This window comes from Melospiza georgiana, chromosome 5 (assembly GCF_028018845.1).
Source record: "Melospiza georgiana isolate bMelGeo1 chromosome 5, bMelGeo1.pri, whole genome shotgun sequence".
Taxonomy (NCBI): domain Eukaryota; kingdom Metazoa; phylum Chordata; class Aves; order Passeriformes; family Passerellidae; genus Melospiza; species Melospiza georgiana.
Window position 1 is genome coordinate 3829093 of NC_080434.1, and position 20008 is coordinate 3849100.

Genomic DNA, 20008 nt, shown 5'->3' on the forward strand with positions numbered 1-20008 from the left:
CACATTGTGCATCTGAGATCTTACTGAACACAGCCAGACTTACAGTGCTGAATTGGTTATAATCAGAAATTTGATTAGCCCCATCCAGCTTCTCTGAGGACTAGTTGGAAAGCAGGGGAGCTTATTTTCTGATGAATTTCTATACTCTAAGCACCAATCATTTAGCAGAGGTAGGGCTTGGGAAATCAAGTCCTTTCAGGACAGGAGCCACGTTTCACTCCAAGGCAGTAGATTCCTTACAGTGCCAAGGAGGCACGTAGCTACTTCTGAGGGATGATGTTCCAGTCTATAGGACTTGCTTGTAGAGACAGAGCCTGTTGGAGAAGGCAGAGGGAGAGGTGATAACATCATTTTTTCTCACATCTTACTTGTCTCTCCTATTTTTCTCATGTCTCTCCTAAACACTCTATTTGTAAAAATTCATCTCACTGCCTCCTACCCAAATTGAACATTCTTACTAGATCACATTTTCCTAGTTATCCATGAGCTCAGTAGCTCACCACCTCCTTGCCAAGCCAGGTCAGGTGAAAGGCTGGATGAAAGCACTTCCATGAAGGTGAATTTACCACCCAGGTGGGAGCAGTTCACTTCCACGAGGGAGCCCTTTCATGCCAGCCATGGCTGCAGTTTCCAAGCTGAGCTGGAAAGTGAACAACTGTTTCCACCTGAAGGTCTGTGACTATCTGGATTGTAAAGTCCAGTTAAATCATGTCCAGAAGGCTTTTAAGAATTCTGACATTAGTATTTTGCTGACTTGAAAAGCCAACAGAGCCACAAACTTTTCAAAAATTAGTTAAGAGGTTAAAAAAGATGGCATGTGAGATACCTAAGAACTTACACTGTTTTCTAGTAAAACAAAACAAACAAAATACCAAACCAATAAGACCAGCACCAATTTCTTTTCTGAATAAACACTTTTAATGTTAAGTAATGGAAGGAGGAAGAAAGTAAAGACCCAGGCTTAAACTGGGGATGTAACTCATGCTGCCTGGTTTACAGCAGGTCAAATACTCCCTTGGCTAAGCAAATCCTTATTTTGAATGCAGTCAGTCTGCCTTCTTCCTCTAACGGTCCCTGTGAGTACCCATTTCAAATATGAGTTTGTTAAAAGAAAAGAAGATGAGTCAGACACTAATGCTGGTAAGCCCCATGGAAACAGTCTTTCCTTGAGAACAAAATCCACACTTTTAGTACTCTGCTCCATAAGAAAACCCATGGAACTTATTTAAAATACAAATTTGGTGCTGCTCAGTCTAGGGAAGAGATGGCTCCAGGGAGCCCTTAGAGCAGCATGTCAGTATCTGAAGGGGGGTAGGGACAGTTTTTAGCAGGGCCTGTTGGAACAGGACAAGGGATTGTGGTTTTAAACTAAAAGAGGGTAGATTCAAATTAAATTTGAGGAAGAAGTTATTTTATTATGAGGTGGTGAAGCACAGGAACAGGTTGCCCAGTAAATGCCCCATCCCTGGAAATGCTGAAGGTTGGGTTGGACAGGATCTGAGCAACCTGGTCTAGTGGAAGGTATCCCTGCTTGCTGCAGGAGGGTGGACAGGATGGCCTTTAAAGGTCCCTTCCAACACAAATCACTCTTTGCTTCTATGATGATATGGTTCTTAACATGTACTGGGTCTCCTTCTGTGCTTGATGCATTGCTCTTGGAAGTTTCTGTGGTTTCTCCTTGAATTTTAAATTGCATTACTATACATTCACTGGATTACAATACAATCACATGCATATCAGTTAGTTTTTGCTAAACCCAGGCAGTATGCATATGAAATCACATCTAGTGATTAGAAATATTAGCAGTATGAATAATAACAGCTAAATTAAGACTTGTCACCTCATATTCTGTAAGGAATGGTACTCATTACCAGGAAAAACAACCTTTCAGCTGTGTATTTCCTCCTGCTCTTGATTGCAGACAGCAGAACAGTCACAGAACTCTGCCTTTCTGAGGGACCAGAGGTAAACAACTGCTTCATCACCACCGGGTGTCACTGCAGATAGCACAATAATCTCCAAAGCCCACATCAATGACTCATGCAAAATGAAATCCAAAGCCTGCTGAATGAAGCAATGCTTTCACAGCTGTCACTGGTTGGTTGCTGTCAGCTGGAGTGTTTATTACATCCTGGGGCTTGCATCCCGAAGTATGGGAGAACACTGGATTGCTGTTTCCCAAGAAAGCCACACTGCCTTTTTGCATGTCAGAGTAAACAAGAATTGGCTGATTTTGGGGCAAAAAGGGTTGTCTTTGCTGTCCTAGACCTACACAGAGAATGCTTCCAACTGTGGAGCATGTCCCCTTGCAGATCCCTGTCATGCCACTGATAGTCCTGTTACATTTAATTCAAAAATCCACAGCACACCCCCAAAACAGGTTTCTGCTCTATCTGTGGTGATGGTCTTCAAACACGACTGGTGCAATAGTTTGCTTTGCCTCCATCATGACAATTAGTGGAAACAGAGAGAACAAAACCTTGTAAGCTCTTAATTTTAATTTTATGTCTTTGAAACAAATTCTGAAGTTCAGATTTTCCTGGATAATCACAAACCAAAAACTTAGGACTTGTCTTCTCTTAACAAATGAAGCAATGTTCTTTTCTTCCTAGGGACCAAGATGTTCTGTCATGAAGATGGTTGTGTAATTAAAGGGTCTCAACAGAAAGCAAAATGCAGAGCAGTCATTTTCCAAATGTGATTTTGCTTAATGTTTGCAGCAAGATTTGCCATCAGGTTAAATAACTCACCAGTGCTACCCCCACTGTCAAAGGACTGGCAATGATGCTCCACCTTTGCTTCTGAGCACAAGACCAGAATATTTCTCCCTGGTTGAACATGGTGATCTTTACAGGGACTTACCTATGAAATTCCATAGGATGGGGTGTTAGGAGACCAACCTGGATGATCTAATCAGTCCTCCTGGTTTCAAATGGTATACAGAGGGGTACCATGCAAGTCTGTCTCATGACCTCTGAAGGATGAGCAGTAATAGGTTTTCCAGAATGAACATAAAGCAGTAGTAATATTGTCTGAGTGGTTTGGGAGTATCTGATGCAAAGATGTACCAACCACAGTACTCCGTGACCATTAAAAATTGTTGGTTCTCTTTATTTAACCACAAGACATTACAAAGAGTAGTGGAAAGAGCCATCACTGTGCAATTTACCAACTGCATAAAAACATGATTAATAGTAAACACTAACAGGGTGATTTAAATTTGTAAAATCCTCCTCAGCAGACACAAGCATTTCCTCTTTCTATTTCAGATACTGAACACAAGAACACTTTGTGTTCCCTTTTATTCCATTCAGCTACAAGCCACTTCCTCAAACGCACAGCCCACACCTCTCCTGCCTGGTGCAATGCAAGCAGCTGGTTGAAGGCAGGAGTAACCTTCTCTGCACTGAGTGCTTTTCCTGCTGAGCCTCTTCACTCTTCTTTGCCTCCTCATCCTCAGCTGGCTCCCAGTGCCCAGCACACTCCTACCTCACCTCAGCTGAGGCTATGAGCTTTCTGGATGAGGGATGACCTTTAGGTGATGGGGATGCTCTGGCTGCAGGAGGTCCTGAGCCTGGGCATGCACTCAGGAGACTGTGGCTTCCCCACCTGCCATGTGGTCCCATTGCAACTGGTGACCCCACAGGTGTTGCTTTCTTCAGTCAGCCTGCCTGTTATTAAGACCTCAGGAACACCCCAAGTGGGCTTTGATCTCACTGCTCTTCAGGCTTGACCTTTAAGGCCAAGAGTCCATAATTCTTGGTTAACCTTTTCTTTCCCAGGATGTGTTCTATACAAGAATGCATGCACTGTTGTGATAAAATTGTCTCCTGAGACCTGTGGAAGATGGGAGAAGCATCAGAAGACAAATCCAGCTTTACTGAGCACAGCAGGAGCTCAACTCTATGTTTGGTAGCTCTTGCTTGCTGAAATGCTGCTGGGTGAAAGCACAGACTGACAGAATGTTTGGGCTTGGAGGGGACCTTAGGGACTGTCTAGTTTCAACACCTCCTGCCACAGGCCTGGGCAGCTTCCACCACACTGCATTGCTCAAAGCCCCATCCAACCTGCCCTTGAACACTTCCAGGGATGGCACATCCACAGCTTCTCTGGGCAGTTGGGAATTTCTTCCTATTATCTGATCTAAATTTATCCTCTTTCCATTTGAAGCCATTTTCCTGCGTCCTATCGATACATGCCCTTGTAAAAAGTCCCTCTTCAGCTTTTTTAGAACCCCTCAGGTATTAAATGGCTGCAGTAAGGTCATTCCAAAGCCTTCCCTCCACCAGGGTGACCAACCCACATCCAAAGGCAAAAGGAAAACCAGATTCTTCCATCCCTTTCACTAGTTCCTGTATTTGATGCCTGTATGTGATGTGTAAGCCTCCCTGGATAGCATCCTGCTCCAGTGGGGCTTCCTTTAGACCACATCTGAGGGCCAGTGGTGCACAGGGCTTGGTGTCCACAGCACCTCAGGTTTCTGTAGGGAAGCCCAAAGGCTGGCACTGACCAGTGAGTCACAAAAGAATACTGGGGGTTTGGGTCATACTGAAAGCAGCTCAAAAACAAGAGGTGCCCTAGCTGCCCCAAGTGACCTGGCTCTGTGGTGATGGGCAGCAGGGAGGGACAGCAGCAGGGCAAGCAATGGAATCTGTGTCACCAGCTGGGTGCTTCAAGGCTGTGTCCCCTCAGGACAGAGGCTGGATCAGCTGGGGAGGCCCTGCTGGGGAATATGGAATGCAGGCTTTACCCTCTGGGCCATGCCAACACAGGCATGTTTGATCAGCTTTTCTCAAAGGCACCACTGTGAGAGGCAGGGGAGGGCAGGGGAAGCAAGGAGGGCAGCAGTGAGGTGGCACCCCTGATCAGGAGGTCAGAAGGTGGCACCTCTGACTGCAGCCTTGAACTGCTGACCAGCAGCTCTGGAAACCTCTGGGAGGAAAGAGGCTGTGCAGCTACACTGAGTCTTTTAACTTGGATGTTGACCTCAGGAATGTAATCAGAGAGCTGATTATAAATAGTTTGTGCAGTTGTTGATGAGACTAAAATGTGTTGCCACACAGGCAGCATAGGCAGCTGGAAGCAGAGGGTTACTCCAGTGTCTGCTAAAGATGCTGAACCTCTGTCATCTATGGCTGCACAGCAAGTCTGAAAAAGAAAAGTGCTAAAAAAATACTCAAAAAATGGTCCCAGGGAGAGGGGGAAGAGGAAGCAGCCTGCCTTACAAAACTGGGCGTGAGGGACAAGGGGAACAAGGCAGGGGGCAGAGAAAATTAAGAAGGGAGGACAGTCACTGTGAGGGACCCCAGGCCAGGCATGGGCCAGGCTTACCTCAGAGTTAAAACACAACAACGACCTGCAATAAAAAAGACTAAACCAGCATAACCCAAAAGTGAGGGAATGCCCTAAATATTGGAAGTAAAAACCTCCAGGTAAACCATCAGGGCTAATTGAGTTCAGGTGGAAGCATTTCATGGCGCTTGGCAGAAAGAGAGGGCAAAGGAGGCAGGGGAGGAGAAGTGAGAGCTGTGAGTGCCCAGCAGCTTGAGGCACCTGCTCCAGCTGAGGGTCGTGCCCAGCCCTGTGAGGGGGGCACAGAATGTACCCAGGAGCAGCTGATTCTGTCAGCCACGAGTTTGAGCAGCAGGGCTGCCAGACCTGTGCTGCTTCAGAGAGCTGAGGAAAGCTCCAGGAAAGCTCCCTGGAAAGGCCCAGACTTTGCAGCCTCAAACTTTAGATTCATCCAGCTCAAACTCCTCAGCTTTGGAGTCATCATCCCTGGAGATGCTCGAGATAAGATTGAACATGGTGTTTAGTGCTGTGATCCAGTTGACAAGATGGTAATCAGCCAAGAATTGGTCTTGATTATCTTAAAAGTCTGTTCCACCCTAAATGATTCTGTGATTCTGTGACTTGGCAAGCAAAGGATACAGCAGGCAGGACCAGTGGGGCAGAAAAGGAGGCAAGGAAATGATGCCAGGCAGTGTAGAAAGGGACCTGCTGTGGGTTTTTCTAAGTTAGCATAGAGGAATTTTAAGGAGTGCCTGGAGAGATGCCAGGAAAATTGCAGGATTCAGCTCTAGAGCATCATCCAAACGGGAGTGGCAACTGGGAAGAAAGTGGAGCAGCACTTGCTGGGCAGTGGGGAAAGGATGGCTTTGGGGGGCATGGGGTCCAGGAAAGGCCTTGAAAACAGACCAGCAAGCTGTGTCAAAAAGCTGTGCTTGGAAAGAGCAATGAAGCAGCAGGATTAGAGCAATGGCCAGGGGTGGGCTGGGAAAAGGAGCAGCACAGCCACCTCCTGGAAGGTGTCCCTGGGAAAGGCACCTGGGGAAGGCCCAGCAAAGCTCTGGCAGCAGCCAAGCTGTGGAGCTCTTGAGCAAGGGCTGGAGCTGTGAGGACGCCCTGCAAACACCAGGTCAAGGATCCTCTGCAGTGAGTGTGCAGGGAAGGTGGGCTCTGCTGGTGTCCATCACAGGCTGCTTCCCCCTTTGGAAAGGTGCTGAGGTCTCCCTGTGCTGCTTCCCTGCCAGCTCACAGAGCAGGCAGAGCGATAGAGACAGAGATTATTCAGGACTGACTGACCTGGAAGCTTCAGCTTTCGCTCTGTCCTGCCCCTGAGTACAGCCTGGGTTTCAGTTTGACAGGATCACGGGTCAGCAGCACACAGGAGGGAAGGGAGTTTGTGTCTGTGAATGAAGAAAGCCCTGAGGAGAGGTGAGTCAGGGCAAAAGGAGGGGAAAAGTATGGAGTGTTCCTCATTTACTGCTGAAAGTTGGAAGTATTTGGGAGTAAAACAGCTCATCTATGAAATTCATAGATTGGAGGATTTTGCTGAGAGAAGCGGAAAAAGAGGTGTTGTGAAGGATTAAAAAGAGTGCTCGGAGAGAGCTACAAAGCACATACCTTTTTCCCCCTTACTTCAAAACAAAATAGTAATTATCAGCCTTGTCCTAGTGACTGAAACAAGTCCTGCAACTGAAGGCTGTCTTATTACTGACACTGAGTGCATGCTCAAGTGACAGCAGCAACATTCACAGGTGCCAAGCTCTACAAACCCATTTAAATCAATACAATATCCCCATTGATACAGTCTTCACACGTTCTGGCTGAAGCTGTGTTCCTGTGGCTGGGTTTCAGCATCTCCTGGTGTGAATCCTTAGAGCTTGGTATTACCAGGGTGTAACACTACAGGAGGCAGAACAAAAAGCAATCCATAACCTAAAGGGATAACACCTTGGATATGCTTCTTACCCAAGGTCTAAACAGAGTGAGAAAGCAAACGTTCCTTACTGACATAAGACATAGCCATAGAACCAGAAAAAACCCCAAACCCTATGAGCAGAGAAACTTCAGTTGTCAAATTTCCTGTGGCTTTTGCTTCCTGTTTATGTTCCTTTCATGCCACACATACGAAGGGGTGAGGTCTCATCAGGGTTTTCTGGGTGCCTGTGGCTGTGGCAAAGGACTCCTGTGCATGTTTCTCCATCAGGGAGAAGGTGAGTGACAGCTGCTGAGGGTGATTTGTTCTTGCACTGATCATCACAAGCGTCTACAGTGGCCCAGAGACTAACAGGGTGTTGAAACCTGTGTGCAGCTGAGCAGAATGAAAGCAGTGCAAAGACATTGTGACCTTCTACTATTCCTTCATTTTGATGATGGAGGTGATTTAAAAAGAATCTACATTTCACAGGACCGATAAGTACCCCATTAAACTTGCCACTATCTTGCATTAGGTTCCAAGTATGAAGCTTTGGGGAGATTTGCTGGGAGCCAGTTCACTCACTGGCCTTACCCTGGATTTGAGCTCTAAGCCGTGTCCCTTGGAGTCACACCTGCAGGTGAATCGTGATAGCAGGGAAAAAAAATCCCATGGTGGTGTCACACGTGCTGGGAAATGAGATTCCAGCATGGATGTACGTGTAGATGTGGCGCGGAGCAACAAGATATTTCTGGGCAAAGGCCCCACAAAAGATTGGAGGAAAATGCCATGAACCTCTGCAACCCAAAGAGCTGAGAAAGTGTAAAAACACAGAGGCAAGCTTCCTCCACTTCAGGCTTCTTTTTTCAACCGTGTCCTGATCACTCCATAACTGCAAGAGATAAGGTATCTGTAGTGGAGTTCACCATCTACCTCCTTTCTAAAACAGAGGGTCGTTTGTTTTGCCATCTTGAAAAATATTGCAAAACACTCCAAACACTGATTGCAGGCATAAGTCAACAGCACTGCAGGTGCTGCCCGTGGCCAGGCTGGTTTTGCTCCCTGTACATGGGACACAGCAGCACAGCCACAGCCAAACTCTGCAGCTCAGCTCCCTGGGGTCTCGTGGGCATTTGGGCTGGGAAATGGGAACGCTGAAACTCATATCTAATGAGATAAAGTGAGGTCCTGAGTGGGGCTGGGAGGGGATGGGAGAAAAGGCATTTTAAGGCCCAGGCAGCCCTGCCAGCCGCATGGGCACAGTGTTGGGCAGCGAGGAGAGGCCTTTCCTGAGGTCTTACCTGTGTGCCCCCCTGACTGCTGCGGTACCTGGCAGTGCACCAAGTCCTGCTGTCTTACAGAAGTTTAACTTCCAGCAGGGATTAGCTGGCTTTGGCCTGCTAAAATCCAGACAGCCACATTGGGTCAGGTGGGCTGGGGGCTGTGCATCCACTATTCCCAGTTTTCCACAATCGTGGAATAACAAAGACAGGTGGACAGCAGTCCTGTGATAATGCACACTCAATGAACCCTCCAAGCCCTGTGGGTTTTGTCCTTTGTGCATCTCCTTTAAGTTAACAAAATAACCAGCCTTAGTGTGCAAGCAACAGTGTTGAAGTTCTGGCACAAAGTGGGAGATGAGGATCTGAAGAGCACTGGGTTTTAGGGAGAGATCGTGTTTTCTCCAGATCCATGAACAAAGCGGGACAAAGGGGCATTTTGAGCAACCTGTCCTTTTTTACCTTCCTCATGTCTTCAGCTCATTAGGGCTGTGACAACTACTGCACCAAAGCAGTGTGGCCAGCAGGTCAGGGGAGGTCACTCTGCCCTCTGTCCCACTCTGCTGACACCCCCACATGGAGTATTGAGTCCAGCTCTGGGGTCCTCAGCACAGGAAGGACATGGACCTGTTGGAGTGAATCTATAAGAGACACACCGGGATGTTTAGAGTGATGGAACGCTTGTCCTATGAGGAAAGGCTGAGAGAATTTGGGTTGTTCAGCCTGGAGAAGAGAAGGCTTTGGTGTGACCTATCTGAGGCCTTCCAGCCCCTGAAGATAACCTACAGGACAGATAGAGAGAGACCATTTACAAGGACATGTAGTGACAGGACAAGAAGGAATGGCTTCAAACTGAAAGAAGGCAGGTTTAGATTAGATGGTATGAAGAGATTCTTTACTCTGAGGGTGCTGAGGCACTGGAACATGTTGCCCTAAGCAGTTGTGGATGGTCCATCCCTGGAGGTGCTCAAGGCCAGATTGTTTAAGGCTCTGAGCAATCTGGTCTAAGGACAGGTGCCCCTGCCCATGGCAAGTGTGTTGGAACTAGATGATCTGTAGGGTCCCTTCCAACCCAAGCCATTCTATTGATTTTATTAATCCAGACCTGTGACTTAAGGAGAAAAAACAATAGTGTATCTTGATCAGTTCTGGTTGGTGTTATAGTTTAGCTGTGCTGTCGAACTGAGGGACAGGAAAGCAACATTATGGCTGAAGTTATTGACATGAGCAATCAGATGTGATGATAGGCCATGTAGTGAAGCTCTTCTCACAGCTATCTTCCATGTCTGCTCCCTTTTGCACATGAAACCATTTAATGCACTGGTATTTGGCTCTGGCCAAGGGAGAGAAGTCATTGGCTGGACAGGCTGTGAATTCTCAACTGGTGAAGTGAAATGTTGCTACTGAGAGTGCCAGGTGCTAAAAGTCACACTGCTTTGGGCAACTGGTCATGAACCAGTACCAGCAGATGAGCAAGTACTTGTAGATGAGCTGAAATGTTCTTCTTTCAAGAAGAAGAACAAGATTCCCCAGGTTGGGAAGAAAGGGGAGAGAATGTGATGAAAACCTTAAATGCACAGTTCAGTTGGAAAAGAGTGGAGAAGTCTGCACAAACACTGCTGGCAGATCTAACAGCTTTTGTGTGAATGTTCTCTGCAGCTACTCCACAAACTATTTACAACAGGTTTATGTGCATTAAGATTTAGCTTTCCAAGCAGTGAAACACTACCCTTCCTTTGAAGCTGATTGGGCACTATTAGCATCTGCTTATTGGACTTTTACGAATCCAGCCCAAGGTATAATTTTATGAGGCCTTCCCATCCAGAGAGCTCTTGACTCTTCAGCCAGATCCATTCCACCAGTGAAATGGCAGTGCAGGAGGAAAAGGAATACACTGAAATTATACATAATTACTTTTTCTCCACCTCTATTATACAGGGAGCTGGTGAGTCAGCATTCCCATGGAACTACTTTACTGCGAAAGAAGGAACTCTGCCTCAGCATACTAAAGCTTTCCTGCAGGGTTGGTTACTGCTTATAAGCATCATAACATGCATACCTGTGGAGTATTCCTTTCATTAGAAGGAGGATTTGCCACCCCACATGTAATTACTGAAAGCAGGGTGCAAATAGTGACCACAAGCACCTGAATTATGTTTTTCAAAATAGTCCCACTGTCATAATGTACTACTGAAATCCAGTTGGGTTCATGGGTCCAGGTGTCATGCCATGACTTACAGAGCTAAGGAATGAACCTTTTTCCTAGATTTACACTGCCTACATTGTTGCTTCTGATTGTAGTTGATTTATTTGAAATTCTAAAAACACAAGCACAAATTAACTGTGCTACTGGAGAACCACCATACAAAGCAATGGTATTCCTTGCAGCACTGCACAAGAGCAGGATTCCTGAGACAGAGACACTTTTGTACCAGACACTGTAGCACTGAGTAAGAAGAGACAGCTGTTATCTCTGGGAACTTATCCTCCACACCCTCTGAGAGAAATAAAGGTAATGAGGAAAACTCACAGCAGACAGGTAAGACTGGGAAGGTAACTTAAATTTCCTGAGTCTGAGCTGGCACTGACTCCACTAGCCTACCTTAAGAGACAGTACCTCTGAAGATCAAGGTTGATGGAGCTCCTGGTTATTTTTTAATTTGGGCATTTTAGCTTGGCCTATTCAAACCTCCCCTGTATGGCAATGGTCATTCATCTGTCTGCCTCTCTCTGATCTGTGCTTGGGAAGTCAGCAGGTAGAGTGCATCACGAGCCTTCCTCTGCATTGCATGTCACTAATTAAAGAAGCCATTCGAAACAAAGCTCCTACTCATGCTCTCTATTAATAGCCAGGACTTTTCCTCCACCCTACCCTCCCACGACCTCCTTCTTTTAAAGTGATAAAGCAGCCCTGCCCATGGTTTTTAGACCCCTTGCACTCAGATACCAACTCAGCATTTTCCCAGCTGCATTACAGCAGTTCTCTGAAGAACTCAAGGCATTTTCCTCAAAAATATGCCACATAACACCCCTGTAACCCTATCAAGATATCAGTAGTAATGGAAGATTCTGGGAATAGATTACCTGAAATTGATGTCAGCTTTTACTATGCCATGAAAGGCTTCTTATTCAGACCCTGACACTCATTATCCACTCACTTCTGAAAGCCTCAGTTCTGTGGGCTTAGCAAACCTGAGAGCAGGGCAACGGCCAGAGTGGCAGAAATGACTTGTCAGAAAAGAAATGCAGCAAGATGGGCTACAGGAGACATGAGTCATGGATGAGCTGCACTCCAGAAACAGCTCAGCAGGGCCAGCTGCTGCCTTTCAGAAAATGAACTGGCTGGACTCGACAAGCCAGCACTGGAGGTGCAGCAGAGGAGCTCAGTACAGTGCATCCAAGAGATGCTGTATCTGCTCTTGCTTTGAGAGGATGGTCAGGTGGATGTGCAGAGGGTATGGAAAAGCACTCTGGAGATCAGTGTTGCCAGGCCACATACATGAAGGCAGTCAGCAGACAGGGCATGTTATCCAAAAATTACCCTTTTGTTAATGATTAAACACTGATTAGAAAAGGTGAAAGAGCCAAAGCTTTAAAGAGAGTGGTGAGTTGGAAACAAATTTGTAACTCGTAGTGACCATTTTAACTTCAGATAGAAAAGCCTTAAATTTACTGTTTATAACTGGGTCCCTCTTTTTTATTTTCTCTTTTTGTGGTCACGTTGGGTGGTGTTGCAGCATGAACTGGAGAGTGCACCAAGGAGGAAAGGCTATATTTAAATAACCCCCCAAAGTTGTAGCATAGGAGGCTGCTGCAGGGGCTGACAAGCTGGGGGGCGCACAGAGAATTTCCTGTTTTGTCAGCAGGAAACCTCCAGAGGAGGAGCCCCCTTTTTGACCCCCCTATGCCTCCTTCACCATGGAGAGGGGAGGGAGGTGCCATCCCAGCGCCTCTTGCCTCTCCTTCTGAGATGGGCAGTGTCCCTGACAGCCCCCAGTGCCCAGCAAAGGGATGCACTGGCACGGGCCATGGCAAGTGGGGATGGGGGCTGGGATGCTGGCTGTCCATCTGTCAGGGCAGGCCCAGCACAGTCTGGGGTGAGTCCAGTGCTTGGCTTGGCTCCCTCTGTCCTCCTGTCCTCCAGTTTTGGATGGGAGGAAAACACCCTTGTCACGGGGTGGAACTTTTCTCCCCACAAAGCCATGGGACCATGGCAGGATTTAAGGAAGAATATCATCTGTTTGGGACAGTGATTGATGGGGCAATGTGCCTGGTGAACACTTCTGCAATGCATATCCTTGCAAAGTCTCCTTTTAATGTGAAAATCCGCTACAAACAGGAAGGAGAAAAGAGAAAAGTGTCTTCCCCCTCTACAAAGAGAATTGAGCTATTTTAAACAGTAAATACATTTTGAATTAATAAATCGAAGGATGTGTTCATACATGTGGAGAAGCAAAGCTCCTAATACCTGATTATTATCCTGAAGAAACATATTCATTCTGCTTTGTCAAGCCAATAGACAACATATCACTTCTCTTTATATTCTACCTCAGCTTCACTGGGAAAATTGCCATAAAACTTCCACTACAGTGAAACACTCTATTGAAGCAGGGCTAAGCAGGGTCACTTTCAGGTGTGATCTGCTGAAGCTGTCTGCCTCCCACCCAGGCTTTCTCTGCCAAACTCCACTCCAGCCCTGAAATGTCAAGATGCTGTCATGTGTTTTTAAAGGACTTCTTTCCTCCCTAAATTTTGCTGTGTGGGCCAGGAGATGTGAGTAACCAAAACCATCTCACAATGCTGTTAAGCAAATTCCTGGCTCCCTTTCTTCTCTCCTATTAAACAAAGTGAATTGTGTCCAGCAGCTGAGCTGGCAGAGCCATGGGCTGAAGTAGTGCAGCCAAATAAAAGCAGTGACAAGTAATATGAACAGGCACTACAGTCCTCAAGAGTGTTCTGCTATGTCATGTGTTTGCTCTGGGTTCAGGAGACAGGCTCTTCACAGTTACCTGCCCTCCTGCAGCACCTGGCTGCAGCCAGACCATTGTGATTGGGAAGGCATAACAATTTCTTAGTAGAATAATGTCTGTCACAGGTTATTGCCTTATCTCTTGGCTCTTTCTGACCAAATTTGCTAAGGGCTGGATAAAACAACACCTTTGTGAAGACACTTGGCTTTCCTGAAAGCACAAGAGGCTTTGAATTGCAACAGAAAAGTTCTATTTTGCAGTTTAGAGAAGCTACTCTTTAGGAGATCTGGTCTGAGCAAATAGATTTTTCCATCTGGAACATGTAATTATTACCTATAAAAACAAAGCCCCACTCCCACCATCTCACTTCTCAGCAATCAGAAGAACAGCACAGCTGGAATGTGAGAGCTGAGAAGTACTCACTAGTTTAGACACCCTGTTAAGCCTCTCATAGGTGGGTGTTGGGCCCAGCCCAACCAAAACCAAAGGAAATATCCCATGGGTGCATTTGCTCCAAAACGTAGGCACTCAGGAAGATGTGGGGAATACTATTAAAGTAAGAATTATATAACTCTTGTAATTGATTTATTTTCTTGGTATAATTGATTTATTTTCTTGATACTGTCCTGTAACATAAATTAGCTCTCCCACTTTAATGTATCAGAAAAATAAACAGGTCAGCTGTGAGTAGGTGAGCTTGAGTCCCAGTTCCATGAGAAAATTCACCTTCTCTAATTCTACCTATGAATAGTCCCAATGCCTGTGACAGTGATTTTAAGAACAAAACCGATGGTATAGTCAGCTCCATGTAAAGACAGGGTAAAACCCACAAGAAAAGCACCAGAAAGGGAAGATGTAATGTTATTAAGCTTTTCAAAAATACTATTAAACTTCCAAAACAAAACAATCAAAACAAAAACAAACAAAAACCCACACCAAAATGGCTGGCATATTGTGTATTTATTTGCCTTCTGGAACTTAAGGGATTCCCAGTCTGAAATTTTTTCTCACGGAAATGAACTCCAGGCCAGAAAAAGAGACTAATTTGTGAAGTAAAAGCAGGATGCTAATGCAAGCAACTAATTCCAGCAGCCAGATCCCTAAAGAAGGTTGTTAAAAGAATAAGTTGCAAACTTTGGCAGTTCTGCAGAAGAAAGGCAGTGGATATGTGATGCTTCTGGGTTAAATTCTCTGATTTTAAGCTGCCATATCTCACTGAAACAGCAAAGTCACAAGAGGTTAAAGTCTCTTTGTGGAGGCAATGAGTCACAGCTGAAAGTTAAGTTTAGAAAACTAAAGCTGCCCATTCTCATTACCTTTCAGCATTAAAAAAAGGAATCACAACTGAAGATTTAACTTCTGGTATAACTTCTGATTTTGTGGTGCTAGGAGCTGTGTAGGGGAAGGCCTTTGTCAATGCACAAAATGCATCAAGATCTTGAATGTGCTCCACTGAGATCAGGTGAAGGTGGTCGGAGGAGATGGCAAGAGCGAGCTGCAAATTCTGCCCAATGGCTTGGCTGGTGTGTCTCAGGGAAGCTCACTGTTCCCTTTGACCAAAGCCAACTCATGTAATTCACAGCAATGACACTTAGTGTCCACTGAATGAGACATTAAAGTATTAAAATGACAGTATTTTTTCTACACAATATTTACTGATACATAAACTACAGTATTTTGCACAGCTGGCTCATTCTGCAAACAAATTAAAAGCTCATACTAGAAAAAATAGCGACTACTGAGTACTGCAAAAGCCAGCCCAAGTCACTGTACTCTTTGCTTGGAGGGAGGTGTTGGACTAGCATTCCTGCCCTGAACCATTTGCAGGCATTTCTATTCAGGCAGGACTTTTTGAAGGGTACCAAAGAGGTTCTAGCCCCTAGAAATTGGTGCCTTTGGGGGCTGTCTGAGGCAGAGTTGGTGTCTTTGCATTTAAGAGACCTCGTGGAGTTTTTTTGTTCTGTGAATGTGTGCAGGTGCTTTTTTGGGATCCCCTGTGAACTACTGGCACCTCAAAGGAGGATGTCCTTCTGTCTAATTACCTACTGCATGAAGATCCACCTCCTTCTGTTTGCTTTAAATTGGCCACCTGCTAGTTTCACTTGATGCTCTCTAGTTCTTATATTAGAAAAGAAAGCAAATAATCCACCCCTACTCCTCTCTACTCATTATTCTCTCTGGTCTGACTGTTTTCTGTTATCACCTCTTCATCATGTATAATCTTGGTCACTTAAATCCTTGTATCACTCTAACATCAGGGTGGCTCCCTGTTTGTTGCTTTTCTCTGGATCTTTGCTGTTCCTGTTACACATGAGCAACGGAGGCATGTTGCAGCCCTCCCCATTCTGTTCTTTGCATTTCATCCTGCCATCTTCCACCAGCTTTGGGACAGCTTCTGAGTGCTGAACCAATTCTTCCATGAGTTATTGCAACTGTTAGATCTTATTTCTGAGTGGGAACAAGTTGGTTAGAAATTTCTCATTTTCCATCATTTTACTCCTCTCTAATCCAACCTGGTCATAGTTACCATCTCTGGCCTGGTCAGAGGGCACTAATACCCTACTGTTATCCTAGCTGGACCTTCAGTCTGTGAAAATTTGCCTTTAGTTATTGGAGATTGCTGATTTTGCTGTTATTTTGTCATGGAGTTCATAGCCCCTTGCCCTATAGCCACAGCCTGGTCTGACCCTCCTTCATAAGCTGTGGTCTGTCACTACCATGCCTTGCTGAATATTTCTTTTCCCTGCACATCTATTCAGTCAACATGCCAATCTGAGCCAGGTGTCCCATAACCCTCACTCTCATTCCACTGTGGCTCCATGGAAATCAGTCTCTTCTGGAAGTGTCTGGGAGTATCAGCCATGTGAGTAGAACCTTTCTTGCTTCTCTTGTGCCCCTGCTCTGGGAACCTGTGTCCCTCCACATGAATGTGGATCTCTCCTTACTGCTGGGAATGTTTCTAGAGAAGTTCAGAAGGAGATGCTTGATTTTACTGTTCTACCTGGCATGCTGTCTTACTTCCTAAACCTCCTCCTTGACCTTTCCTACTTCACTGGTGCGCATGTGGACCACAGCCACCTTCTAGGCCGCAGTGGTTTTTTGGGAGGTGGTAGATTGCTGACATCCATGGTCTCGCCAGCCTAATTTGTTTTGTGATTATGTTCTCAGTGCAAGGAAAGCCTTTTCACAACAGGAGGTCTCATCACCCACAAGGGTGGACTCCCTATCTCATTGTTAGCTCGGTGTCCTCTGCACGTCCAGGGATGCTGCCACAAAGGATCCTCAGTGCCCACAGCACCTGGAGAACAGCTCCCCCTCCATTTGCTGCGCAGCTGGAGAGCACACAGCTCCTGAACCACTCCTCTATGCCACTCCTCACACAACCCCCGGTGTCCCGGCACTTCTCCCACCCCGTGCATCGTGTGCAGCACACGGAGCTGCACCGCTTGGCTGCCTGAGTGCCCTGGATGTTTGTGCATACAGCACACACATAGATGGATATGTGTGCGAGGGAGATATATACACCTCTCTGTCTCCGTATACAGCCCTTTGGAATGGCTACATTTCATATCTCCGCCAGCCTCCAAGTGCTCTTTTCCTTTCTCATTTATGGCTAGGGCTAGGAATGGCACATTGCAACCTCAGTGGATTTTATTTACTGTAGTTTGAATCGGGATTATCAAAACCCTGTAGAAAGCTTTGGTGTCTACATTGACTCCACAGCTAACGGCAGTTTGTAAAATCGTTGAAATCCAAGAGCTCTCTCGCAGTAAGCCAGCCGCTTGAGCCTCGCTGGGTTCAAAGGATCTGGTCTGTAATTGTCCTCGTTGTGGAACTACGACGTTGTACTTTTCCAAAGGCAATGACAGCTCTCGCATGCGCGTGTACCAGACCGAAACCAAGACTCCCACCTCAGCAGAGGGGCTGGAGACGCAAGGAGCGATTCAGTCCGCGCTGGTGGAACTGAGCGGCAGGGATTCCTCTCTGGTCCCCGGGAAAACCTGCTTTGAGCGCTGGGTTTGTGCGTCCCAGAGCAGCGCTCCTCGGGGCTGGCTCCGGCTCTCGGTGCGGCTCTGCGTGTTGCGGGAGGTCGAGGATCAGCGGGAGCTGGTGCCGGGCGGGGGAGTCCCGTGCTGTGCCGTGCCCCGGCGCTGCGCCGTGCCGTGCTGTGCCGTGCCGTGCCGTGCTGTGCCGTGCCGTGCCGTGCTGCGCCGTGCCGTGCTGAGCCGTGCCGTGCCGTGCCGTCCCGTGCTGTGCCGTGCTGTGCCGTGCCCGGCGCGGCGGTGACGGGCTCAGCGCTTCCGCGCCCGCCGCCGCAGCCCTGCCCCCGCCGCCTGCGCGGCCGGCCCGGCCCGGCGGAGAGGCGGGGGGATTTCCAAGCGCCGGCGGCCTCGCCGCTTCCTCTCCTTGTTTTGCTTTCGATCTGGCCCTCTCTCCGCCCGGGCGGAGGCACTGAACTTTTAGTTTTGCTCCCGCGATTATTCAGCGCCTGTTTTCATTTCCATTTCGTGTCCCCTGGCAACGGAGGTAACCTTGAGGAATTATATAAGGGCCGCGAAAACGGGCCGGCAAGGTAATTTCGAATTATTTTCTAATTTTTTCCCTATTTATTCTTTTCTTCGCGTTTAATTTTCATTTTATTTTTCCGCATTGCTGCCGTTTCCGTGTGCGGGGCAGCGGGGGCTCCCGGGCAGATGCGCATCGGGTTTAAAAACAAAAGGTCGGGCTGCAGCTACCGGGGCCGAGCCCGATTCCGCCGCTGCGTTTGAGAACTGGGGGGGAAGGGAAGAGGCGGCCGCGGCGGAGATGGAGCGGCCGGGGGGTACCCGGGTGGGGAGGCAGCCCGGGCGCACGGACAAAGGCGGGGGCGCAGGGTCGGGAGGGCCGCGGGCCGGGCCAGGCCGGGCCGGGGGGCCCGCACTTGTTGCGGGGCCGGGGCGCGGTGGCTCCGGTGAGGGCAGGGCAGGGCAGGGGAGCGGCGGCGGCGCGGGCGGAGGGGCCGCGGGCGGGGGTCGGTGTGCGGGGGGGGGGCGCTGCCCCCGCGGGCCGGGGGCGGGAAGGGGCGGGGCCCGGCCCGCCTCGCCGAGCGCCCGTTACACAAGCGCGGGGCGGAGCCGCCCCCCGGCCCTCAGCGCCGCCGCCCGCCGGGCCCGGGAGGCGGCGGGGCCCGGGATCCCCGCCTGGCGAGGGCACGGCCGTGGCAGGGCGAGGGGCAGAGGCGGCGGGGCCCGGGCAGGCGCGTTCCGCGGCAGCGGCGGAAGGAGGAAGTGGCGCTCGGCTCCCGGCGGGAAGGGCCTCCCGTGCGGGCACGGCGGCGCGGCCGCCTCGGCTGGCGCTGTCCTGCCCCACGCCGGCGAGCGGAGCCCAGCGCTGCCGTGTAACGGCAGAGGGAAGTTAGGAACAAGGATTTCCTTTGTGCGCAGTACGCAGGGTCAAATGTCCAGCGTCTTGCCATGGCTGGGATCGAATTTGCAAGTACCTGAAGGGTTGGATCCCTCGGCCCAGATTCCCAGAGGTACTTAGGTCTTTAACTCTCGTTTTGATTAGTGTGAGCTCCTAAGCAGCAGAGTCTGTGTCTTAACCTTTATTCTTTAGAGACAGAGCTCAGATAAAGGAATTCCGGAGTGCAGAACTTTCCTTCCGGTGAGTGTACGGTTGTAATTTATAGCTCACCTTACCGTGCTCAGGTCTTGCAGACAGGATTCTCTTGAAGGTATGAGCAGTTGTAAAAGATAACCTCAGTTTCTGGAGATGAAATACAACGTGTTTAAGTTTACAGTTATTTTATTTAAGTCTTAACAATCTTTGCAGAATGCCCGTGTTAGTACCATAAAAAGGGAATGGAGCAGCAACATTTAAATTCACCCTAACACAGAGACAGTCACACAAAAGCAGCAGAACTGATCTCTGAGCAGATGGTCTCAGTCTGAATCGCAGTCTTTCTTTGCTGCCAGCCCCTTCAGATGCATCAGTGTCCTTCTTTGGCCCTGTTGGTAACATCCTGCCAGGGAATTACTTCATGTGCCCCTTTCTTTTTGCTGGTAAGCCATGATGAAAGGTGTGAGAGCTCCAGCTCCTCAGGCACAGCATCACTTCATGTGCCACCCAGCAGCTCTTCAGTGAGGTACAGGCACGGCAAGGTGCCAGCCTGTGAGCCTGTGTTACCTCCCTGAGGCTGGGGGTCCCAGCAGGTTGGCAGAGGCAGGTAGAGCAGCCAGTCACTGTCATCGTTTGGCACATGTATTAGCACTGCTAGCCAGTTACTTGCTGATGACAGAAGTGACAGATTTTAGGGGCTGTCAAGTCAGTCTCTAGAGAAGAGCTGCTCATCACAGGCCGTGCTGTGTGGAAATGGGTAGCCAAGAGGTATGAGAAGTAACATGCAGGCTGTTAGGAAGGAGGGGTTAAAGGCCCCTTTCTCCATTGAGGAAAGGTTCTAAATGTGTGGGACCAAGTGGAGTTAGGGGCAGTTTTAATACAGAGTTGAGAAAATGATGAAGAAAAAACTGCTAAAATTCAAGAGAAAATAAAAATCTTTATTTGAATAAATAGAGTCT

General features: G+C 48.0%; 1 protein-coding gene across 3 annotated transcripts in view; it reads left to right on the plus strand.

Annotated features, from left to right (window-relative positions):
• Nucleotides 1–17821: 17821 nt before the first annotated feature.
• IRF2 (interferon regulatory factor 2) overlaps nucleotides 17822–20008 on the plus strand; it is a 39222-nt gene continuing 37035 nt past the window's right edge. Inside the window, exon 1 of one of the 3 annotated variants that reach the window (XM_058024246.1) lies at nucleotides 17822–18024. The gene's annotated coding sequence lies outside the window, so the exon portion shown is untranslated. Of the gene's footprint in view, nucleotides 18025–18892; nucleotides 18967–18994; nucleotides 19095–20008 lie in introns of those variants that run through there. The other 2 variants (XM_058024247.1, XM_058024248.1) reach the window with 2 other exon arrangements.